Source organism: Ochotona curzoniae, unplaced genomic scaffold, assembly GCF_017591425.1.
Source record: "Ochotona curzoniae isolate NIBS_2020 unplaced genomic scaffold, NIBS_Ocur_1.0 contig_517, whole genome shotgun sequence".
Taxonomy (NCBI): Eukaryota; Metazoa; Chordata; class Mammalia; order Lagomorpha; family Ochotonidae; genus Ochotona; species Ochotona curzoniae.
Window position 1 is genome coordinate 3,732,704 of NW_024466454.1, and position 23,276 is coordinate 3,755,979.

Here is a 23,276-nt window from a genome sequence, read left to right on the forward strand (position 1 = left end):
AGCAGTTAGCAAAACAATTGTTCGTTTCTAGAAAACAGTATAAGTTCACAAGTAACAAACCATGCCAGTCTAACCAGATTACCTACTGTCACGGAGTTAAAGCTGAGTAACCAGACTGGGTAGGACTAATAGTCCTTCTGGGCCACCCCCAAGGGTGATGGGGTTGGCCTGCCTACCTGTGAGGTCTGGTTTCTCATCTGTTCCAGGGCTCTAATATTTAGAAATGAAAGGGTTTGGTAAGCAGCCCAACCCCCAAGTGGCTTTAGCATTTTCCCTGGTGGTCAAGGAGCTATCCCAGTTACTATCACAGCAACCCTCAGGCTGTCCTCAGAATCTTCTAGAATGAAATCTCCAATGTTGGGAAAATAATCTCCTATCGCTTCCTTGTCATCATTCCACTTCCTTTTCATTTCCAAACTTCATTTGCACATCTTCCCACAGCGTCTGTCTCAACGACAGCAGAACTCCGCGTTGGCCAGAAATAACAGTGCAGAGGAGTGTGGGTGGCAGGGCCCCAGCACCAAGCCTGGGCCTCCATTTCCCGCCATTGTTCCCTCCGTCAGGTGTGGGCTGTCCTGGGGGAAGTTTTTCCAGATCAGAAAGGCTTGGTTGGCTGCCAGTGATTCGGGCAGGTTCACAGCCCCAGAGCTCTTGATGGGCAAGAGTGATTCAGAGGCAGACCCTGCTTTATCTCCACTGCTTATCAGTTCTCCTCAGCTGCCAAGAGACAGACAATAGGGACAGAGAGGCATTTTGGCGGAGCCAAGCCTTAGGTAGCCCCAAGAGGTTCTAGAAGTTTCCAAACAACTGATGTGGGCAGCCTCACCAGGTCAGCCTGGGTTGCAATTTCATTTTCCAGAGACCTTTCCATGCTATTTTAAAGGAGCATGAATTCAGTGAGTTCCCTTGGGAACACAGCATTTCCTTGGGACCACAAGAACAGAAATGGTTCTCTCTGCATGCGTTGACGTGTCTCTGCTTCACAGCTGCTGGATCAAGAAACCGTGGAGTTCAGTGTGACTGTAAGGATGAGTTCCCATTGTCACCAACTTTATTAAAATAATCCTGATGGCAAAACTGCTGAAATCTGAATATACCCTGGGTTGTAGCAATGCCAGTACCCTAGTCATGATATTAGTACCATGGTTTGGTGATATGTTTACATTGCAGAAATGGTTAAGACTTTCATTTTTTTTTTAAATTCATGTAAATCTGTAATTATTTAAAAATGTGAAGTTTTTTTTTAAGTCATCTTAAAATATTTCCCCAAATCCAGTTAGTATGCCGTGCCATTGGCAAAGCCACAAGCATAATGGTTGAGAGCATAGGCTTCAGGCCAGACAGATCTCAATTCAAATGTAAGCTGCACCGCCTTCAAGCTGTGTGACTTTGGGTGAGTTATTTAATCCTCTGATCTTCTGATTCCTTATCTAGAAGACGGCTGTTAGTGCCTCCCAGCTGGGGTGACTAGGAGGACTGATGAGGTAACCCATGGAAAGCACCTGACAGTGTGGACGGCAGGAACTTCATAGAGGTCCCTTTCACACTGTGACCTCGTGAATGCATGTATTCCCACCGTGGATCACAAGCTGGAAAAACTGTGACTGACAGACTGTCATTTATATTTTTGTATTTATATCATTTATATTTGAGAGGCAGAGAGAAGCAGCCGTTCACAGATTCACTCCCAGCATCCAGGGCTAGGGCAAGCCAAAACTGGGACCTGGGAACTCAAGTCTATCTCCTGGCCAGAGCCTACTTCCTCAAGCAATAACTATTGCCTACGAGGGTCTACACTGGTGGGAATCTAGAGTTAGGAATCCCAGAGTCAGGAATTTCACCCAAGAACTCCAGTGTAGGGTATAGTGTCTTAACCACTGCATCAAAGACCTGCTCCCTGCAAAAATTGTTGAGGGGGGCTGTATGAGTCAGGAGATTCACAAAATGAGTTGACTGCTCATGAAAGTTCTGTTGGCGTTCTGTCCCAAGTTTTGCCCTAAAGTTTTTCCAAATTCCTGTGTGCTAATGTGGAATTACATAAAACAATAACGTGATCATATACGCAACATTCCCTTTCCACTGCAAATGAGAATTGACTCATGTCTGCCATCCAGGTGCCTGGGTTAGGAGTGGGTTAGGAAGTAGCAGAGGGCAAAGGTGATAGGTCCTGCTGCCTTCTGCCTGCGGCATGAGAGTTACCAGAAGGAAATACATTTCCCATGAAATATTCCAGGGAACCTCACTTTAGGCAGAGAAGGCCCACCTGTCCAGGGAGAAGCCTCTTGGCCACCATCCCCTCCTGCTGGAGATTCAAGAACAGGTCCAGAGACCAGCTCTCATCATGCCCTTCCTCATTCTTCTCCTCTTCCCCAGCACTATGTCCCAGACATGGGCTTAGTCATCATTGCTCACACACCACCTTAGTTAATCCAACCAAGTTGTCCATCTACCTGGAAAGCCCCTCCTTCCACCCACTCCTTCGCTGCCACTCCCCTCTGCCTGTCTCATCCCACATGCTTTTCAAGTCTTCCACCAAATGCTTTTTTCCTTTACAGTCTTCCCTAAATAACCATCCAGAAATAATTTCTCCTCCAGTGGCCTCCCCTAGCCTCTAGTTTGCCTTTTTGTCACATGCATTGCTACATTGTTTCAGTGAAGACTTACTATGCATGTTCCATGGGACAACCTCTGTGCTGGGTTCTGCAGGTGCCAGGGTGGACAGCAGAGTTGTGAGTACATATGTTTGCGGGGGTGGGGACAAGCATTAAATAGTCATGAGTAAGCACGCATTAGCAAATACTGACAAGTGCTGTAAAGGAACAGGGCATAAAGAACAATGGTATGTGTTCTAAAGGAAGCCCAGGGAAAAACATCTTTTTCTAGTGAGTGAACACTGGAACTGGGATTTAATGGATCCAGTGGACTTGTCAGATGTTCAAGAGAAGAGAGGAATAACAACTTGCCATGAGAAACAACAGACCCAGAGCCCATGGGGTTGGAGAGGGACAGGGAGTTTGAAGAACAGAAAGAAGACCAGTGTGGCCATGAAGAAACAGAGAGAGTGTGTGTTAGAGACCATGGGGGTGGAGCTGGAGATCCAACCACACAGGATTGTGAGGTCACAGTGGGCATTTTGAATTCTTTTCCCAAGTGTTATAGAAACCATTAAATATGTTTAAATGAACAAGTAATGTACAAATACTTCACCGTTTCTGTATAAAAATGGAAACTAGAATAAAAGTAGGGCTACTGAAAAAAGGACAGTGGCCATGGCAGTGGGGAGAAGAGGAGAGAATCAATTTATGTAGGAGACCTGGTGTTACTGGACTTAAAAAGTAAGGGAGAAGTGTATGGTATATTATTCCCAGGGGAGTAATGGGTTAAAATCCCAGTTAAGACACTACCTGTCACATTGGAGAACTATGTTTGATTCCTGAGCCTGGGAGGCAGAAGGTGAAGGCTCAAGGAATAGGCCTTCTGCCACCCATGTGGAAGACCTACTTGGAGTTCCCAGCTCCTGGCTGTGCCTCTGGCTTAGCCTCGGCCCTTATTAGCATTTGGGAAGCAAATCAGTGGGACTCTCTCTGTCCCTGTCTTTTTGTCTATAGAATAAATATTTCTTTTGTGTAAAAAAAAAAAATGGCTCCCTGCTTAATGACTTGTGCACCTATGTGACTTACAAAGTCACCAATAAGAGGAGTCCCACTCTAAAGACAGCAAATTTAGGGAGAAATGTCCAAGGCATAATTTTATGTGTCAAGATGTCAGGTAGGCAGCTGGATTTATTGATCCAAGTTCATAGAGAGGTGAAGGCTGCAGATGTACATTCCCAAAGTCATCATATGTGGATTTCAGCCCTTGTAAATAAGTGGTATTTCCTTGGACTAGAGTGCATCAAGGGAAAAGAAGGATTAAAGAGAGGAGAAGGGAGAGCAGGACACACAAAAATTTCTATCTTTTACAACAATCGCTGTTCCCTTGAGGGTGGGACCCATGGCTCAAACAAATCGGTAACCTGGTTTTGCTTTTCTGGGGTTCCAGTATGAATTTGAACTTAAAGCTCTCCTGTGGGAGATCGATATGGAGCTTTAGGCTCCTGGCTTCAGGCTGGACTAGCCCTGGATGTTGAGGCCCTTTGGGGAGTGAACTAGAGAGGGTGGGAAGTGTCTTTCTATCACCACCTTTCTGTTTCTATCACTCTACCTTTCATGTAAATAAAAAAGGAGTATTTTTTTTAAATCCTTATGAAAAGAAAAGGGAGAGACAAAAGGGGTTGGATGAGCTGTGTAAAAACCCGCTCTCAGTGAAAGGCAACTCAAAACCAGTAGCTTCAAGAAGCAATAGAAAGCAGTTTCAGACTTTCAGAAGCAAGGAAACGGTGGGCAGGCAAAAACATGGTTACACTAATGATAAAAAGGGACCAGTGAGTCAGGTGTGTTATGCAGATTCTATGATGCTGCCCTCAGTCAATGAGCCTCTTCAGTAATGGGCTTCTGTCCTTCCTGGCTGGGAGTGGGAGAGGGCCCCTTTCTGAATTTCTGTTCTGCTTGCAAGCCAGCAGTGGTGGGCAGAGAGGTTTTCTGCATCTGCAGTTCTACAGTCCTTGTGCTTGGGGAAGACACACTTGGGTCTCCTCACATCTCTTGTCTTGTATTATTGCTGCATCCTCCTGCTAGTTTCCTACTTCAAATCTCTGCCTCTGTCTTTTCAGGTCTGCCTTCCACACATCCATCACAAGGACCCCTGCTGCACTTTTAAAGGCATCTGAACTTATCCTAGTATTAGGATTAGCACCTCTGTGTCAGATGAGAACAGTGGAGAATTTCCTGGGGACAACCAAGGTATCCTCTTCATCATGTATCTGCTGCATCCTCCACAGTGTTTGGAAAACAATAATCTCTCAGCAAGCACTTGCTAAATAAATGAGTGCCCAATTTTAATTATCCATTAATTAATTCATTAATTCTAAGGTACTAGGAAGTATTAAGTGCCAAATGAGTAGTATAGACAATAAGTGTAAGAGAAAGGAGGAAATGGTTACTTCCACTTGGGGTAGCCGCAGAAAGCTTTACAGATAACGAGACATTTCTGCTGGGCCTTGCAGGATGAGATAACACGTGTGAAAGTGCTCGCCAGTGCCAACCCGTATTTGGTGTTGAAAAGGGGAGAAATATATCTGCCTTGGCTGAGTAGAAAGAAGAGGACATTCCATAGGGGCAGGTGGTAGTGAAAGGACTTACAGCAGAAAAGAAAACTAGGGTAGAAGAGGGGAGGCAGACAAACAGTGGGCAATGAAACAAAGTGCGTGCCTCTGGTTTCTGCGTAGAGTGGTAGATGCACAAGAGACACAGCGCTACCTGCACCTGTCTTTTCCATCAAGGCAGCACATGTGAACCTAAGAGAATTTTGAACAATGCAAATGAGACAAACATTGACTTCCAGGGTCGTGGGACAGGGGCAGAATGGGTGAGGTGCCTAATTACGTAATGGCTGTGTCCAGGGTCTCAGTGAACAATAGAGCAAAACAGCCCTGACCAGTTTTCATTTTTCTTTGCCTTTTTAGTGTTGACTGAATGTGAGAGCATCTGAATGGATCTAGGGAAAAGGGTACTTGAAGCAGGAAATGCAGGAGGGAGGAGAATGGGAAATCCTAAAACCATGCCAAGAGAATAAGTGAGAAGTGTTGGCCAGGCTGTGAAGAATGGGTCCCTTGCTCCTGGTCCACTCTTGGGAAGAGGCTGCTCTTAATATACTTGACAGCAGAGAATGGGGACAGAGGAGCAGGTGCAGAGCAGCTACCACTGGCTGCTTGGAGCCGACACTGACATTATGTCAGGGAATGTGGCTGGACCATATCCAGGGGCTCTGTCCCCTCACCAGTTGCACTGCATCCTGGATGCGAATGAGACTGGGAAGGAAGGAGGTCAGAGCCTAAGAAGGCCTTTAGCGTGTGTGCGTGTATGCGTGCTATTTACTGACTTCAGGGTCCAGACAAGCCCTTAAGACTCTAAGCTATAATCTTCTTCCTCCTCTACCATCCAAAAGAGGGAAGTGAGACCATCCAAATCCACTAAAATCTTGGCCACACCTTCAAGTGTGTGGCATGGGAATTGCTGAGCCATTTCCTTACTGGTTGAGAGACCACTAATGAGGAATGTCTTTCCTTTCAGGTTGCTTCGCAGATGAGTAGTGATCAGAGAATGCTTAAAATTCCAAGATCCTTCTGGAAACCTCATTGTCTTCTCTCCCTCTCTCCTTTCAAGAGGCATCCCATCAGTTGGGCGGGGCCTGGGGCACTTGGCCTGGGACCTTGGGTCCGCCTACACATTAGCTGCCGGGTTCATGAGCCCCGGTGGCAGGAAGTCTGGTAGGGTCCTAGTAGCCTGTCCTTGGTCCTTGGGCATGCTGTCACAGTGGGTGCAAGGCCCGTGAGCCCTGGGGTTGGGGATGGGGTCCCGTAGGGCCCAGGTCACCGGGTCCTTGGACCCACTGGCATGATGCGTATCAGGTCTGTGAGCCCTGGAGGCAGGGGTTTGGTGGGGGCAGGGGTCCAGTGGGCCCAGATCGCCTGGCCCGGGTTGCTTGCACCCAATCCTTGGGCCCATCCATGAGAACTGGTCCCCTTCAGTCGAAAAGACCAAGCAATAAATGGCTGCCCACATGCACATAGAAGATATGGCAGCCCACTGGGGCCTGCAGAGGACGTCTGGTATTATAGCAGTGGAAGGAGAACAAAACACATTGGACAACCACCCCAGCCAAAGGATTACAGCAAGTATCTGGGTGAATGGAGACTTTAAGGTGGACTATGTCAGCCAATAGACATTGGAAGGGTTTCCTCATCCATGGATCAGTGAGGTTGACAATATCTGAGAACTATTGCAACCCCCTGGACAGAACCCTTGGAGCATGCACCACATCAGGACCATGAGTTGATATCAGATGGTTGTTTCCCATCCCCAGGTACTGGGGTGGGTGGAAGGCTGGGTATAGCTTCTCCCCTTATCTTCCTCTTTTCCCTCAAAAAAAAAAAAATAAGAAGAAATAGAGAATTTGGAAACAATGATCACACCCACTTTTCCCTAACCCTAAATGCTTCCCACCATGATCAATTTTGTAAACATCATGTACATACATATGCATATATACATATGTATACATGTATGTATATATTATATGTATGTATGTATGTATGTATGTATGTGGAGAGAGAGAGAGAATGGCAGAGTACCCCATCTCCTGGCTCTCCCCTCTCTCGGGAGGTGCTTTTCCTTTCTCTCTTTTCCTATTCACCTGTTCACTTCACAATTAAAACTTCTCTGTCTGCAACTGATTCCAAGCTTTTTATTTCTATACTAAGCTGAAGAAACTTATGCATAACAAGAGGTAGGTTAAGTACTCTGATGAATACATGAAAACTGAGAAAGTCAGTTTTTTCTACTCAATAATCAGAGTGGATTTCTGAAACCAAACATCTATAGTGTTTACATCTGCAAGACGTTTTCCAATTCAGTTCAATTTGACACTATATACCTGCAGAGTTACACTCCACAGACTGGAGGCTCAGCTGATGTCACTTGCAAACTCCAGGGTGCTGCATATGTGCTTTTGAGCAACTAAGTATAAATCATGGTTCCCACAACCTCTTCTGGGATTTGGTTAATTTGCTGGAATGACTCATAGAATGCAGGGAAATTCATACACTTCCTAGTTTCTTTTAAAAGACACTGCAAAGGATACTGGTGGTTGGCAAAATTACTGTCCAGGCTTGTAAGTATACATGGTCTGAACTACTTGCACGTATTATATGATGCTGAAGAATAATTTGGTTATTAGTGGTCTTTGTCTTATGCACTCACTGAACTCAGAAGTTAAAACAGTGACTTGGCTTTGTGGGTTTTTTTCCCCCATAAAGTTTATTTATTTAAAAGGCAGTTACAGAGAGAAAGAGGTAGAAGTAGAGAGAGAAAGAAGTCTTCCATCCTCTGGTTCACTCTCCAGATGGCCACAGTGTCCCAGGCCAAAGGCCAAGAGTTTCTTTTGTTTCTCTCATCTGGGTACAGGGGCCAAGTACTTGGACCATTCTCCACTGCCTTCCAAGGTATACTTGCAGGGAGCTGGATTGGAAGTGGAGCAGCTGGACCTCAAATGTGTCCATATGGGATGCTGGAGCTGTAGGTGGAGGCTTAACCTTCTTTGTTTCAATACAGACCCTGTGGTTTGAGTTTAGACTACTAAAACTTTCTCCTGTGGCTACTGTTGGAGTCCTGAGAATTGTCCAAGGGCCTACACTGGTCACGGTTGAGTGTCCCTTAGTTTTCTTGCTCTGCCTCTGTTTCCAGTGGTAGCCTACACTTCCAGTGCTGATGGGTTTAGACCTCTCAGAAATACTCTGAGTTCAAGCCTTTAAGGGATAGCTTTCTGGCTGAATTACTCAGTGTTTTGCCATTGTATTTCAACAGTACATAAGCTTCTCAATATTCTGGGAAAATGCAAATGAGGGACTCTGAATTTGCATGGGGCAAATGTCTAATGAAGTGGGTGGGTGTCACCCAGGCAAGAAGGCTGCAGGGATGCAAATGACTGCACTGAAACATTGCTTATACATTGTGACCTATTGTTGTGCCAGAATGGCACCTTTGAGCTAAATGTGGGACAGCCCAGAGAACCCTCCATACAGAGTCAGAAGGAAAGAGGGAAGGGGGTTGGGTCCCATTCTTGGAAATAAAAGTGGTTGCTATCCCCAGGCACTTATTTACTGCAGTTTGGAAGATGTCTAGGAGTTTGCCCTGATTGAGAATAAAAATTTTGATTTTATTTACTTTTTAAAAAAATTTATTTATTTTTACTGAAAAGGCAGATTTACAAAGAGAAGGAAATGAGAAAGATCTTTCTTCTGTGGGTTCACTCCCCATGTGGCTGCAATGGCCACAGCTGAGCCAACCCAAAGTCAGGAGTCAGGAGCTTCTTTCAGGTCTCCCATGGGGGTACTGGGTCTCAAGGCCTTGGACCAACCAGGCCAGGTCTGAATCTGTGGAGTGCCTATAAACCAGCAGTGGAAACTTAATTAATGCTTGAGAAGATCTCAAGTATTACAGACTATGAAGTCCTGTGTCAGACTCCTCAGCAACCACCATAGTGTTGAACTTAAAATACCTACCTTGGACTCCAATGCCCCATGTAAAAGTAATTTTCATACATGTGTGTCATTTCCATCTTGAGAGTCAAAGGTTACTGAGGACAGGATGTATTCTTTTTTTTATTATTATTACATTGCATTATGTGACACCATTTTTTAGGCATTGTATTCCCCTTACCCCTCCCCTACCCCTCCCCCCCATAGTGGATTCCTCCACCTTGCTGCATTGCCACAGTTCAAGTTCAGTTGAGGTTCTTTCATTGCAAGCATATACCAAGCATAGAGTCCAGCATCTTATTGTCCAGATAAGTTCAATGGCTTCTTGTGGAGACCATCTCTGGTCTGAAGGTAGAGCCGGCAGAGTGTCAGCCCGATCAATCAAAAGCTCCCACATAACATCCGCAACAATCCACAACATCATGGAATTAGCGGACATAGTATTGAGTAACCAATATGTTAAAAAAATTTACATTTTATAGGTAGTATTTTTCATACTGACATCATTTCACCTTAAATTAAGGCAAACATGTGTCATTTAACCTTTTGGGATTGGCTCATTTCCCTTAGCATTATGGTTTCCAGCTGGACCCATTTAGCCACAAAGAGCTGCATTTTATTTTTTTTTAACACCTGAGTAGTATTCCATGGAGTAGATAAACCATAGCTTTCTTATCCAATCTTCTGCTGATGGGCATTTTGGTTGCTTCCATGTTTTTGCAATTACTGATTGTGCTGCTATGAACATAGGGGTGCATGTTGGTTTCTCATGAAACAGGTGTTTTGGGTTTATTCCTAGGAGTGCTGTTGCTGGGTCATATGGTATGCAGATTTTGAGTTGTTTAAGTGTTCTCCATAGGATGTATTCTTGATCGTGTCTTCCTTTCATGGTCCATTACAGGCTTCTGCCTACAGAAGGTACACTTGAATTCTCTCTTGCTGTGTAACAGAGCAGTTCAAAACTGAGCAGCTTGAAGAGACAGTCATTTATAATTCCTCATTGTTCTGAAGTTTGGACTGTGTTTGAGCAATCCGTCTGATTCGCCTGGCACTTGCTAGGGCCACTTACTAGGTTGCATCACTGGCTGGGCTGTGCGGGACAGTTTAAAGCAGCCTCCATCAGATGTCTAGGACTCAGGTGTTTCTCCACATGGTTTCTCTTTCTCTCCATTCAGGAGAGCTTTACAGCCTGAGTGTTGGTATTTAAGAGCAAAAGGGGAAGTAGCCTGGACTTCTGCAGGCTACACTGCAAACTGGCAAAGGAACCTCTTCACCATCACTATGGGTCACAGTGGGTTCCAACACTAACCCAGATTCAGGAAAAAGGGCTTGTGATGGGTGCAGAAACATGCTTACGTTGGGAGTGGAAGAATGATAACAGCTGTATTGCTGGATTATCACATGTGGTTGGTCAATATTAAAATTGCTTCCCAACATGAGGACTAGTGGTAAGCATGACCTCATCAACTGAAACTTATTCTTCCTTTCGTGTCTTTTTTGTCTCATTAACCAATAGACTAGACTAGCACTGTCTGAAAGAAACACATGTAAATCACAAATAGAGTCAAGTATATAATTTTAAATTTTCTAATAGCTACATCCTATCAGTAAAAAGAGAGGTGAAATAAATGCTAATATTATATTTTATCTGAACTATTTACATTATCTTTCCATTACTGTAATGAATATCTAAGCCAAACTACTAATGAAAAGAAGAGGTTTATTTTGGTTCATGCTTTTGGAGATCGGCTGGCCCCAGGGACTCAAGCATTTGTTGATACTGGAAGATGGCAATAACAGAGCACGTATAGAGGGAGGAGCACTGTAGATACAGGAGACAGAGAGACAATGGCTAGGTCCATCCCAGGCTCACATAACCAACCTTTCATGGGAGCTACCTTCCAAGGACACGTCACTAGGCAGCTAAGACCTTCCATAAGGCACACATTTTAAACACCACAATCAGAACAAGTCCCCACCTTGTTAGCACCATGAACACATGACCCTGAGAGGGGCTGTCACTGTGGCTCACCAGGCTAATCCTCTCCTTGCAAAAGCATCAGCATCCCATATGGGTGCTGGTTCATCTCTTCTTGGCAGTTCACATTCTGTATCAGTGTACAGTTGGCTGCCTCAGTCTGGTCCATTTTTGGCCTGTTTTTCTCGGTCTGTTTAGCTGTGAGTGGGGAAGGATCTTGATATGGTACTTAGTATGGCCACCTGGAAATCATTAGCCATGGGTGGAGCAGTTTCCTTTGGAGGGAGAGTGGTCAGATAGATATTAGCTGATATCACAGTGTTCCCTGTCACTGTCACTGGGACTTCCCAACTGAGCTCATCTCTCTGGCCCACATAGAAGGCAGGTTTCCTGTCCTTACTTGCTACTGTCCTTGGACTCTCACCACTTAGTCTAGCAACAATGCATACAACTTGCATTGGAAGCCTTGGTTGCTGAGGAAGTCCTGCTATATACAAGGTTATGTTCAGCCAGTACCAAGAGAATGATTGCAGGCATCCACTTCTTGTTTCTGAAAAGTCATTTCTTGGCCCAAATATCAAGAAAAAAAAATGGACCTAAATGCTTTGCCAACAGCTGCATAAATCAGTGTTTTTGTTGGAGCATATATTTTTAATTTTTTAAAATTCTTCATGATGATTACATGGTTGACCAGAATGGGAAGGATTGGGGGAAAAGTAGATGGGATCATTGTTTCCAAATTTGTTATTTCTTCTTCTTGTTTCTGGGGGAAGGGAAGAGATAAAGGGAGAAGCCACACCCAGCTTCCCAAATGTCCCAGTACCCAAGGAAGGGAACAACCACCTGATATCAACCCAGGGTCCTGTTGTGTGCATGTTTTGAGGGTTCTGCCCAAGTGGTTTAGACAGTTCTGAAATGCTACCGATTTTGCCAATCCAAGAATGACGTAACCCTCCCAATGTCCATTGGTTGACATAGTCAACCTCAAGTCTCTAATCACCCATATTTTTGCTATCATTGTTTGGCTGGGGTAGTTATCCAATTTGCTCTGTTCTTCTTCTGCTATAGTACCAAATGGTCTGCCCATATTCTCCATGTGCATTAAGGTCTGTGCCCACTGCTCTGCCTTTTTCGCTGAGGAGGACATAATTTTTCAGGTAAGCCCAAGGACCTGGGCCAGGTAACCAAAGCCCCACCAGATCCCCCGCTCCCTGGAGCTTACTAACCCAGCACCCCTCTCACAGGGGTGAGAGCCAAGGACCTGAGCCAGGCGATCCGAGCCCCACCAGATCCCACACCCCCAGAGCTCCAACAGCTGCATAAATCAGTGTTTTGTTAGGGTGCTTATTTTTGTTAATTTTTAAAACTTCTCATGATACAGTTCCAGAGGCTCAGAGATTTCCCCTTCTACTCTCCCCATTCCCAAGTGAGATTTATTATGTAAGCTTCTTGATACACTTAGTTTGGAGTGCTAATAAAAATGCAAATTCCTAGTCCCCATTCCATACCTGTGGATCAGAACACCAAAGAATGTAGCTTAAAACCCTGCATGCTAATAAGCTATATAGATAAATCTAATGCATAGTAAGTTTTAGAAGTATCACCCTGTGTCTATGACTTCATTGACTTCTGACTGCACTGCCCTATCCCCTGGACTTCGTGAGAACTCCTTTGGATACTTGCAGAATCTAAAATTTTCTAGGACTTCACATAGAGTTTTAAGGTTCAAGTATCCTCAGAGTACTATAAATAAGGAAAGCTCCTGCTACCATCTACTCTGACCCAAACCTCTGAATTCAAACAGGAAGCACCCAAACTTTGCCCCTGACTTGACATTTCCCATGGGACAGCAAAGGGTTTCACCTGGCAGCTCTTGTGTAATAAATCAGCATAACTCTTCTGGCACCACCCTGGATAGAAGCCCTTCTGGCTGGCTGCCTAAGTCACAGCTCAACGGGATAAGCTCAAAGAAGCCCCAGGCAGGCAGAAAACAGTGCGTGTGGGGCTGGTCCCTGCAGAGTCACAATGGAGCCAGTGTTTGCATTTGAGCCAGACAATGCCTCTGATTCAAGGGACAGGACGCCAAGGCTGAAAGGTGCTCTGGGTAAGGGGGAGGACCTTTCTTGGCTCAGTCCCTGCCTGGAAATGATTCCTTTTTTATTTGTAATCCTGTTTTGTCTTTTTTTTCATATGTCTAGGAGCATGAACAAATGGCCATACATCGCTTTCAGGGTAATTCCATCTTTATCACATTTGACCCTAGAATTTAGACATTATACTACTCCAGTCTGTGTTGCCTGCACGTGAGTAAGATACAAATGTTCTTCAGATTCTGGAGAAAATGAACTGATCTCTGCATCAGTGGGTCTGAATTGACGTTAGTTAGACCTGGAAGAAAGAGCAGTCAGCTCTGAATTCTTTTGGCAATGTCTCACTGCAGGCTATTGTGGTCATCCAGCTCCAATCTCTCAAGATATTCTAATTTCTATTCCAGGACAGAAAACACCATTTTAGTCAAGAGTATTTAAGAAATAATTATCTCACTGTAAGTCTTTGCCCTCAGCATCCATCTACAACAGTGTCCAAGACTGCTTATGGTAAGACAAATATACAGATGCCAGAACAGTGCTTGTCCAGCATCTGCTCATTTATTCAACAGAAAATGTACTAGCCTCTCTCTTTTTCTTCATGCAACCGGGTGAATTATACCTATGTCTGCAGTCCTAGTCTGAACAAAATTCACTTTAAAAGCTTGAGCAAAGAGAGGAGAATTAACACAGGCTTATGAAAATAAACTTGGACTCAAAATAATAGGAAAAAACGTGTCAACATTCTGAAGTTTATTTATTTTTTCTTCCCCCAAAGTATAACTATAGTTGCATAAGCATTAATGAAAGGATAAACTGGAGAAAATGTACTAGAAAACAAAAAATATAGGTATAGATTAGGGAAAATAAACTAATATGAAAATAGAGATAAGAATATTTTATTACTGCAAAAGGAAAAAGAGTAAGGCAATAAGAAATGAAAATATTCTTGGCTACAAACAAAATCAATCTAATTGAGTGCATATTCTATTGACAAAACAAAAACTGAAGATGGGCATTCTCTAGTCCTTTCTTTCTTAACAATGAATGATAAACAAGAAGTGAGAAGAAAGAGCAGCGAGCTCTCTAGAGATGAGGCCATGACCTTTATGGTCAGGAGCATTATTCATTTCCATGACTTAATAATGGAAGGACATGTTTAGAAATGCAAGAACTAAGAGGATGTATGCTCACATACTCCTTGGGAAGGTTCTCTCAAATTGTCTGCCAGGGTACCACGAATTGAGTCCAAAGTGAGATGATAAGGCAAGTTGAAGGAAAGAAGTAGAAATAAGCAGTAGTTTCCCCCTTTTCATTAGAAATTATTCCAAATGAATGCCTGAAATCATGGGTATTATGAACATGGTCTATGTCTCAAAGTATCATTTTCATGTAAAAAAAGAAGTTTGTGACTTCCCTCTGGCATATCTGAGCTGCTTGCAGCACCGTTTTGTGCTTTGGAGCCATTATCAACTAAGATGAGGTTTACTTGAACATGAGGACTGTGACACCATCCAACCGCTCTGTAACTGAGACAGCTAAAAAAGCAGAATATCTAGCACAGCACGGATACACCAGACAAAAGAATGATGCTCATCTTAAGCAGTATGGTACAAAGCTTTACCATGCTTTTCAGAATGATGCACAATTTAAAACATGTGCATTGCTCATTTCTAGAATTTTCTACTTCATGTTTTCGATCAGTGCTGAGGGTGAATTGGTCAGCACTCCATCACTATAACAAAGTAACAATGCAGGCTACTTGTGAAGAAAAGAAGTTTATTTTGAAGGATTACAGTACAAATGGGGAAATCCCATTGTTTACTTAACTCTTTAAATTTAATTTTATTAATTTGAAAGGCAGAGTTACAGAGAGAGAGAGAGATACCTTCCATCTGCGGATCCACTGAACAAATGGATAGAATGGACAGGGCTTGGTCAGGCCACAACTAGGAACCTGGAACTTACTTAGGCCATAATCCATTACTTTTCCTGCGTATTAGCAGGAAACCAGATCAGAAATGGAACAGCCAGAATTTAAACTGGTACTCATCCAAGATGCCAACATCACAGGCAACTGTTTAACCCTCCAGGAATTATTACAAAATAAACTAAAATTGGATAGTATATCTGAAGTTGTTTCGGCAAAATTACTGGAAATATGGATAACTGAGAAAGCAAGAACATTTGATTTCTCATTCCATATAAAGAAGAGTAAGAAGTTAATGTCCATTTTAAACAAAACAAGTTACGCTTTTCTGCTACCTACTATCAACTTATGACCACCCTGGATCACAGGAGACCTTTCCCAGATGCATGTTCCCATACAGTTCTGGGTTGCTTTTTTCCCAGGGGAAAGGTCTGGGAAGGGAAGTCATTTCTCTCTGTAACAGCTTTTGCTGCCTGAAAATTGGCCATTATTAATTTCACAGTGCCTTCTGAGCAAGTCTCCACAATCACTTGTTCAGAATTTCAGGCTCAAATCTTGATGGTGCACCTGCTGGCCCTCCCATTTCTGTTCTTCTGTGCCAGTCCTTAGCTCCTGTAATAAACCTTTGCTTCCTAGAACAATTGCACAGTTCTTTTGCTAGTTGAATCTTGCATTTGAGAATCAAGTCAGGGGTGAGCATGTAGTGTGAAGTTGCCACTCGGTTTGGCTTCATCCCATGTTGGACAGCTAAGGTTGACTCTCCAGTTCAGATTCCAGCTTCCTGCAAATGTGCACCCTGGGGAGTACTAGAAGATGGTTCAGTGGTTAGATTCCTGCCTCCCTCCTGGGATGCCTAGATTGAATTCTTAGCTCCTGGCTTTATCTTAGCTCAACTCTGGATGGTATGGGCATTTGGGCAATGAATTATCCCACAAAATTTTCTGTATGTCTGTATCTGTCTCTCATAAAAAAGAAAATAAAATCAATACATTTTAAATCAAAATTTTTAAATAAAATAATAATTCATTCACAGTTCAGTCACCACTACCACTCACAAAATTTAAAGCATGAGTACAGTTTTCAAATCACTCCAGAAAGATAAATGCAAACAAAAATACTATCCATACAGCAAAAGACAACAAAGAAAATTCAGGCATAAAACAAGATGAGAGAGGTAACATGAAATAAAAGCCTTATTTCAACAAGTGTCAACACTTTTAAATCCCCTCTAATAATAGGCAAAGATTTTCCCCTGCAATAAAAACAGCAAACAATCCAATGACTGCTTACTGAAAATGCCTTAAAATCACACTGAAAGGTTAAAAATTAAAGGATAGGGAAGGATATGCCAGGCAAAGGTAAACAAAGAAAACAAGGAAAGAATTAAGGTCTTAAGGATTAGATAAAGCAATTAGATTTTTTTTTTTTAAGTTGCCGTAACTAGCTAATGAAAATATTCTCGTTATAAAAGATTGAAGCACTATAGTATGAAATAGAACTAAACATTTAATGTTGGTGTTTATCTTTTTAGTCTCCCTTCATCCAGCAGCAGATTCAGACTAATTACACAGGTTTCATTGAAAACCAGAGCAACAGAAAGGACTGTGTCTTCCTTGATCCTTTTCTTAGAGATAGGAAACTTTTCCCCAAAGTTTCAGCACACCTTTCATGTCTTTCCCTAGCTGTCCCCAGGGAAGTGTGATTACCCTGACTTCCTTTGAGTAATCCTTTAGAGTGAAATTCCACTTTGTGGAATTTCTCATGTCTATCTGAAATACATGCATATAGGGTGCTAGATCAGGATATAATTTTATTTATTTTCTGTAGATCTGATAACTTTCTTAAATGTATTAATTTTGTCTATTTAAGAGGCAGAAAGATAGAGATCTCTCATCTGTTGGTTTGCTCCCCAGGGCTGCAAACAAAACCGTTGTGTGAGTGGCAGGGACCTGATGATTAGAGCCGTCAGCAGCTGCCTCCCAGGGAAGCTGAAATAAGAGCAGAGCTGGCACTTAAACCACACACTCCAGTACAAGAAATGGGCAAAAACATGCACGTAGGGCTCAACTCGTTGGCCTGTTGGCTAAATCCTCCCCTTGTACGTGACAGGATGCCATATGGTCTCTAGCTCATATCCCAGCTGCTTCGTTTGCCATCCAGCTCTCTGCTTGTGGCCCAGCAAAGAAGTAAAGAATAGCTAAACCCTGGACCCATGTGGGGACCCGGAAGAAGCTCCTGCCTTTGGATTGGCTGAGCTTTGGCTGATGCGTCTACTTGGGGAGTGAACCAGCAGGCAGAAGATATTTCTCTGTCTCTCCTTCTCTTTGTAAATCTGGTTTTCCAACAAAAATAAGTACATCTTTTAAAAATTGCATTTATTTGGGGGCAAAAATTTGAAATCCATACATAGTTTTTCAAAATACACATTTTCTGTTCACTATAAAAACTTTACATCAAAATAAATTTTATACACTTTCAAGTTCATTTTCCTGTGACTTTGTTTTTGAACTAGCCTCATGTATGTACAAAGATTTTTCCTCCAATACTTTGGTTTATCGTTTCATGTCTTAATTATGATATCTTTTGATGTGTCAAAGATTTTCATTTTCATGTAGTTGTATTTATAACTTTTCTGATAGTACATCTTGTTGAGAAATTTCTTCCTACCCCAAGGACATAAAGAGATTATCATATATTTTCTTTTAATAGGTTTGCAGGTCTGTGTTTTACATTTGAGTCTTTAATCCTTCTAGCTATTTCTTTGTATAAAAGGTGAAATAGAAATCTAATTTTTGGTGGTTTTTGTTTGTTTTTCTACTTAGAAAACGTAGCAGTCCATTCATTGACTACTCCTTCCTTTCTACTCTTGTCACATCACCACTCTTATGTGTCCAGTTTCCTTCTATTTGTGTTTCAGTTTCTTTCTCTGATTCTAGAAGCAAATTTTCCCAAAGCAGCTAGAATTGAGCATGTGTGTGTGAACACATGTGTTAGAGAGGGATGGGAGTTGAAACTTGAGGAAGAGTTTTAGACCCAGAGGTTTTTCTTGCTACCAAGACTGGCTCTTTTAAAGCTATATGGCAACCAATGATCTATGAGCAACAGCTCCTACTCTGAAGAGATCAAGTTGTTTAAATGCACACGTTCCACTAAGAAAGGGGGAAAAAAAAAATCTAAGTTAGGAAGGAATTTACTGGAACAAGAACATTCTATCCAGCTTTCAGACTTTGCTGAGCACCAGCCGTGACAGCTGCAGGGTAACGGTTTAATCTCCTAACCTCATTATTTTCTCATCATTTTCTGCTCATTAGGACAGCAAGAAATCTCCTCAGATTTCATTGGTCTCTTCTTGGGCTCCTTGGGAGGAAAGAAGTAAGGTGAGAAGGCTGCATGAAGTAATCTCTATTCCATGCCCTCAGCTTGCAGTGAAAGGGAAAGGGAACCTGTCCAAGCAATAACACCAAGAGGAAATGGTTCTCACTGTATCTGAGGGAGCGTGCGGTGGTGGTGCAAAAAGAAACCACAGCATCAGGGTGGAATTTTAAGCTTTTGTATAAGTCCCAGGAGTCTCTGATATGTTAGCTGAGGTTCCCTTGTAATCATCTCACTGAATTCTGCCCTTGAGCTGCCTTGAATGTGAAATATCAGCCCCAATAATCTGGTGAAGGAATAGTGGTGACCCTTCTGGATCCCAAACAAGAAAAACAAGTCATCCACCCAGGTGACTCAAAATTCTCACGACAGTTTCAGATTAAGCTTGATCCGATAGGAAGCACCATTCAGGAATTGAACAAAATAAACCTGGCCACTAGGGCTATAATTCCTTCCAGGGTGGCTGTCCATCTGTGGTTATCAGCATAGCTGATCTCTGTAACCCCAGATGCCAAGGGAAGATGGTATTTTAAGACTGAGGCCAGTCATACACCTATGGCCCATAGGGAATTCATCTTCCGTATGCATGCCAGAAGGATCTATTCCCAACTGCAAATCTTGCAGGGATATTGGTGAGCTTCATCTACTGAAGAAACTGTGGTCAGCCAATGGTCACTGACTGGAGCACTCATGAAAAGAGGAGGTTTCAGTCCACATTTGGGCTCCATGTTGCTGACTTGAGAGAGATGCATGAGCCTGGAAAGACAACATGGTATTGAGCATGATCTACCAGACCACAGAATGCAACTTTTCCTTTGTATGACCCAGGTCAATGTCTCCAATCTCCTAATTAAAATTTGCCCAAACCTACTTCAAAATCAGCCCAAATGTACTCTTCACAGTCATGATTATTCAGACCAATCCAGGTTTCCACTTCCATATTCCAAAGTACCAAATATTTTTGCATGAACCCCACCATACTTTGCCTTTTGGGAGTACCAATCAAACTGTCAAGTTGTTCAGAGAAGCTAGGGAAGCTCTATATCCCCAATACTCTTTGCACAAACTTGACATTGAATAAAGCTCCACAAATTGTTCTTCCATACAAATGGTGAGTGTGAGTTCTGGATCCCTGGGTACTGGTTTAAGTGAAATAAAGCAGGGAAAGTGTCACAGAAAAGATGCTGCTTGAATCACGATGTCTATAGCATGAAGACCAAGTAGTGATTCATTTGATGGGAAAACAAAGTAGCACGTGCAGATGCATCAAGGAATTACACAGCATGATGTGTCCACTAGCTACGAAGAGCCCCATCAAGAAGCAAAGGCTGAAGAGGCACAGATTCTGGGCTGGCCAGATGGCAGTGTCTAGGCACTACACGGAAGACTCCAGAGCTCACTGTAAACCTGGAGAGGATCATTGCAAGTCTGTAAGCAGGTGATATTTTTTAAATGGTCACTCTGTTAGCTTGCCATTGTTATAAGAAAATAGCTGAAGAAACTAACTTCATAAAAATGTGCATTTGTATTTATATTTATTTTTTGGAGGTTCAAGTTCAATATTGAGTGATCCTATTGCTTTCATCTGTGATGAAGGTAGCAATGTTAGAGCGTGGGGCTTGGGCAGAGGATCACACAGCTGGATATGGAGGAGAGAGGAAGGAGAGTGAGAGAAGAAGGGAGGGAAGGAGGAGAGGGAGAGAGAGGGAGGGGGGGCTCAACTCAGCTTTTATAACAGACCCTCTCTCAAGAACTATCTTCTTTAACTCATGCTCATTGGTGACATAAGGAGCTCCCACAGAATTGTCCATTAAATACCACAATTGGATTAAGTGTCCACAGTCTTGTGCATTAATTTCAGGGTATAAATGCCTGCATGAGTGTGGGAGCTAGATCTTCCTCCAGCCCTAGCATCACAGCTTGGTGGAAGAGAGACTAGAGTCTAATGTTACCTTCTTGCTGTAATCCAGAGGACAAACGCTGAGTGAGAAGTGAAGAACAATTGCTTGAAGTTTTAAAAGGTCAAAGCTATGGGAATCAGTGTTGCTTTGAACACTAAAGCTAAGGGGAGTTGATATTGGTGACTCTGAATTGGGGAACCAGATATAAAGTGGTGGTTTTTATCAAGAAGGGACCCCCCAGAAGAGGAACAACCAGGCAGAGAGTAGAGGTTAGTTAAGTTTTAATACCTTGCTGCCATTAACTTTGACAGGCTGTGGGAATGGGGTGGGTGGGACTGGCATTATCTCTTGCATAAAAATGAACAGTTTTCTACTAAATGTCAAGTACATTTTCTTCTGCATTCATTGCTGCTATGGAGAAGACTTATACTGGACTGATTTTTCATTCTTTCATCCATGACTCTTTCAATCCTTCAAAAGTTTGTGTAATGTCTCTAGATGTAAGATTTTGGTTTCTGTCTTGCTCAGAGTTTATGGATTTCTTTCCTGGATTGGAGTTGTGGTATAGTGAGTTAAACCTCTACCATATAACACCGAAATACCATATGAGCACTGATTTGAGCCCTAGCTGTTCTACATCCCATCCAGCTCTCTGCTAATATACCTGGGAAGGTAACAGAGGATGGTGCAATAATTTATGCCTTTGTCACCCACATGGATAACTGAGGTGAAATGCCAGGTTCCAGGCTTCAGCTTGGCCCAACCTTGACCAGTGAGGCCATCTCTGGGCTTCTCTATAACTCTGCCTTTCAAATAAAGAAAGAAATTTTGTTTAAAAAAAATGTTTCTTTATACTAAGCCATTCATAGACAACCACCTTCTGGGTCAGGGTTTGGTATGCTGCAGAGCAGCTCCTTCACTGCAGTCTACTGGAAGACAGCCCTCAACACGAGGGTTTGTAAAAAGGAAAATAGAACACTTTTAAAAATATACAAAGTTACAAAATTTATTTTAAAGTTTCTTTATAAGTTATCTACTTCTTGGCTTTGCTGTGCTCTCCAGGGCCTCTGGGACAGTAGACCTATCTGAAATTCTGTCTCCTTTGTTTTCACTTATATTTGCTATAATCTAATATTCGTTTTTTTTTTTATAGATTTTCTGGATTTTTTTTCATACAACCTTTAAAATATTTTTAAGAGATTTATTGACTTTTCTTGTAAAGGAAAATTTACAGAGAGAAGGACAGACAGAGAGAAAGATCTTGCATTCGTTGGTTAACTCCCCAAATGGCCAATGGGAAGCCAGGAGATTCTTCCGCGTCTCCCACATGGGTGCAGGGTCCTAAGGCTTTTGGTAACCCTCTACTGCTTTCCCAGGCCACAAGCATGGAGCTGGATGGAAATGAAGCAGCCAGGACAAGAACTGGCACCCATCTGGGATCCTGGGCTTGCAAGGTGAGCATTTGTATTTGTATTTATATGTATAAATATATTATATTTGCTATTTTTTACTATGGATTGCATGTTCAACTGATAATACTTCGGATATGTGGGTTAAAAAATGTATTGCTGAAATTAATTTGGTCTATTAGGAAATTTAAAACAAAATGTGGCTTTGCAGTATGTATCCACTAAATAATATTGCTCTTGAAAAACAATTATAAGAAAGGATAAAGCTTTTTTTTTTTTTTAACTTGAGGAGAGAGAGAGAATGAGAGAGAGAGAGAGAGAGATCTTTTTTCTGCTGGTTGCACTGGTTGGGGCTGCACAGCAGTCCAACCCAGGAACCCAAGTCCTTCTCCCACACAGGTGACAGAAACCTGATTAGTGGAGCCATCACGTGCTGCCTCCCACCTGGCATTGGCAGGAAGCTGCAGTCAGGAGCCAGAGGAAGGAATTGAAACCATGGATTCTGATACAGGACATACCTGCTTCTCAGTCACTATGCTAAATTCCCTCCCTGAAAAGCATATTTCCAAACAATTTCATGAGACAGGATGTGTTTATGGTTTAACGTCACATACAAATCAGCAGGCAAACGGCTAATGGGGCAAACTGACATCATGGGCCCCCTGATGCTAATCACCAAGAGCACACACATCACTCAGGAAGCGTTCCTGCCCTGCACACATGACCAGAACCTAATCAGCAGTCAACATCAGACAAACACAAATTGAGGGACACACGGAAAAACACCAACCTGTTCTGTGACAGTTTCTCCTACTCTACGCACTCCATGAATCATCTCTGACACCAGATATGCAGGGCTTCCCACCAACCCCTGACTCACCTCATTCTGCAATGGGATGAATTCAATCTGGTTATGATGCTATCTGTCAGGGGATGGTGTCACATCCCACAGGCTGAGGGCTCTGGCTCCAAGATTGTCCACTTGGTCCCCTGCAGATGCCCATCACATACCTCAGGACTTTTACCTGTCCTTCAGCATGGAAGAAATAATAAACCAGATTTCCATGACTCCCTTCTGGAGTTCAGGTATTCCAGTGGCTAACAGAACTCAGGAAAACACACACTTAACCAGTTTACCATAAGCAAATGAAAACAGAGATGCAGTGGCGGAGGCTCAGAGGAAGGGGCGTGGCCTCTCTGGGAACTACCCTCAGTGTATTTAGTTACCCAAAACTTCTCCCCATCCCAGCGTGCAGGTTTTATAGAGGCTTCATTACATAAGTATGATCAGTTGAATCACTGGCCAAACTAACCTCTAGCCCAGCACCCTCTGTGGAGATTGGGTAATGGATGTGAAAGTCCTGATCCTCTAAGCTAGCCTTGGTCTTGGAGGTGACCCGTCCCTATCCTGAAACTGCCTAGGGGCTGTCAGACACTGGTCAATATTCATTAACATACAAAAG

At 42.9% G+C, this 23,276-nt stretch overlaps 1 long non-coding RNA gene across 1 annotated transcript; it reads right to left on the reverse strand.

The window, feature by feature from the left end:
* Positions 1-11,991: 11,991 nt before the first annotated feature.
* LOC121162194 lies at positions 11,992-21,416 on the reverse strand. The gene is made up of 3 exons (XR_005884763.1): positions 21,406-21,416; positions 15,166-15,168; positions 11,992-12,106 (listed from the first exon to the last, which is right to left on the reverse strand). It is a non-coding gene; the product is annotated as an uncharacterized LOC121162194 (long non-coding RNA).
* Positions 21,417-23,276: the final 1,860 nt, after the last annotated feature.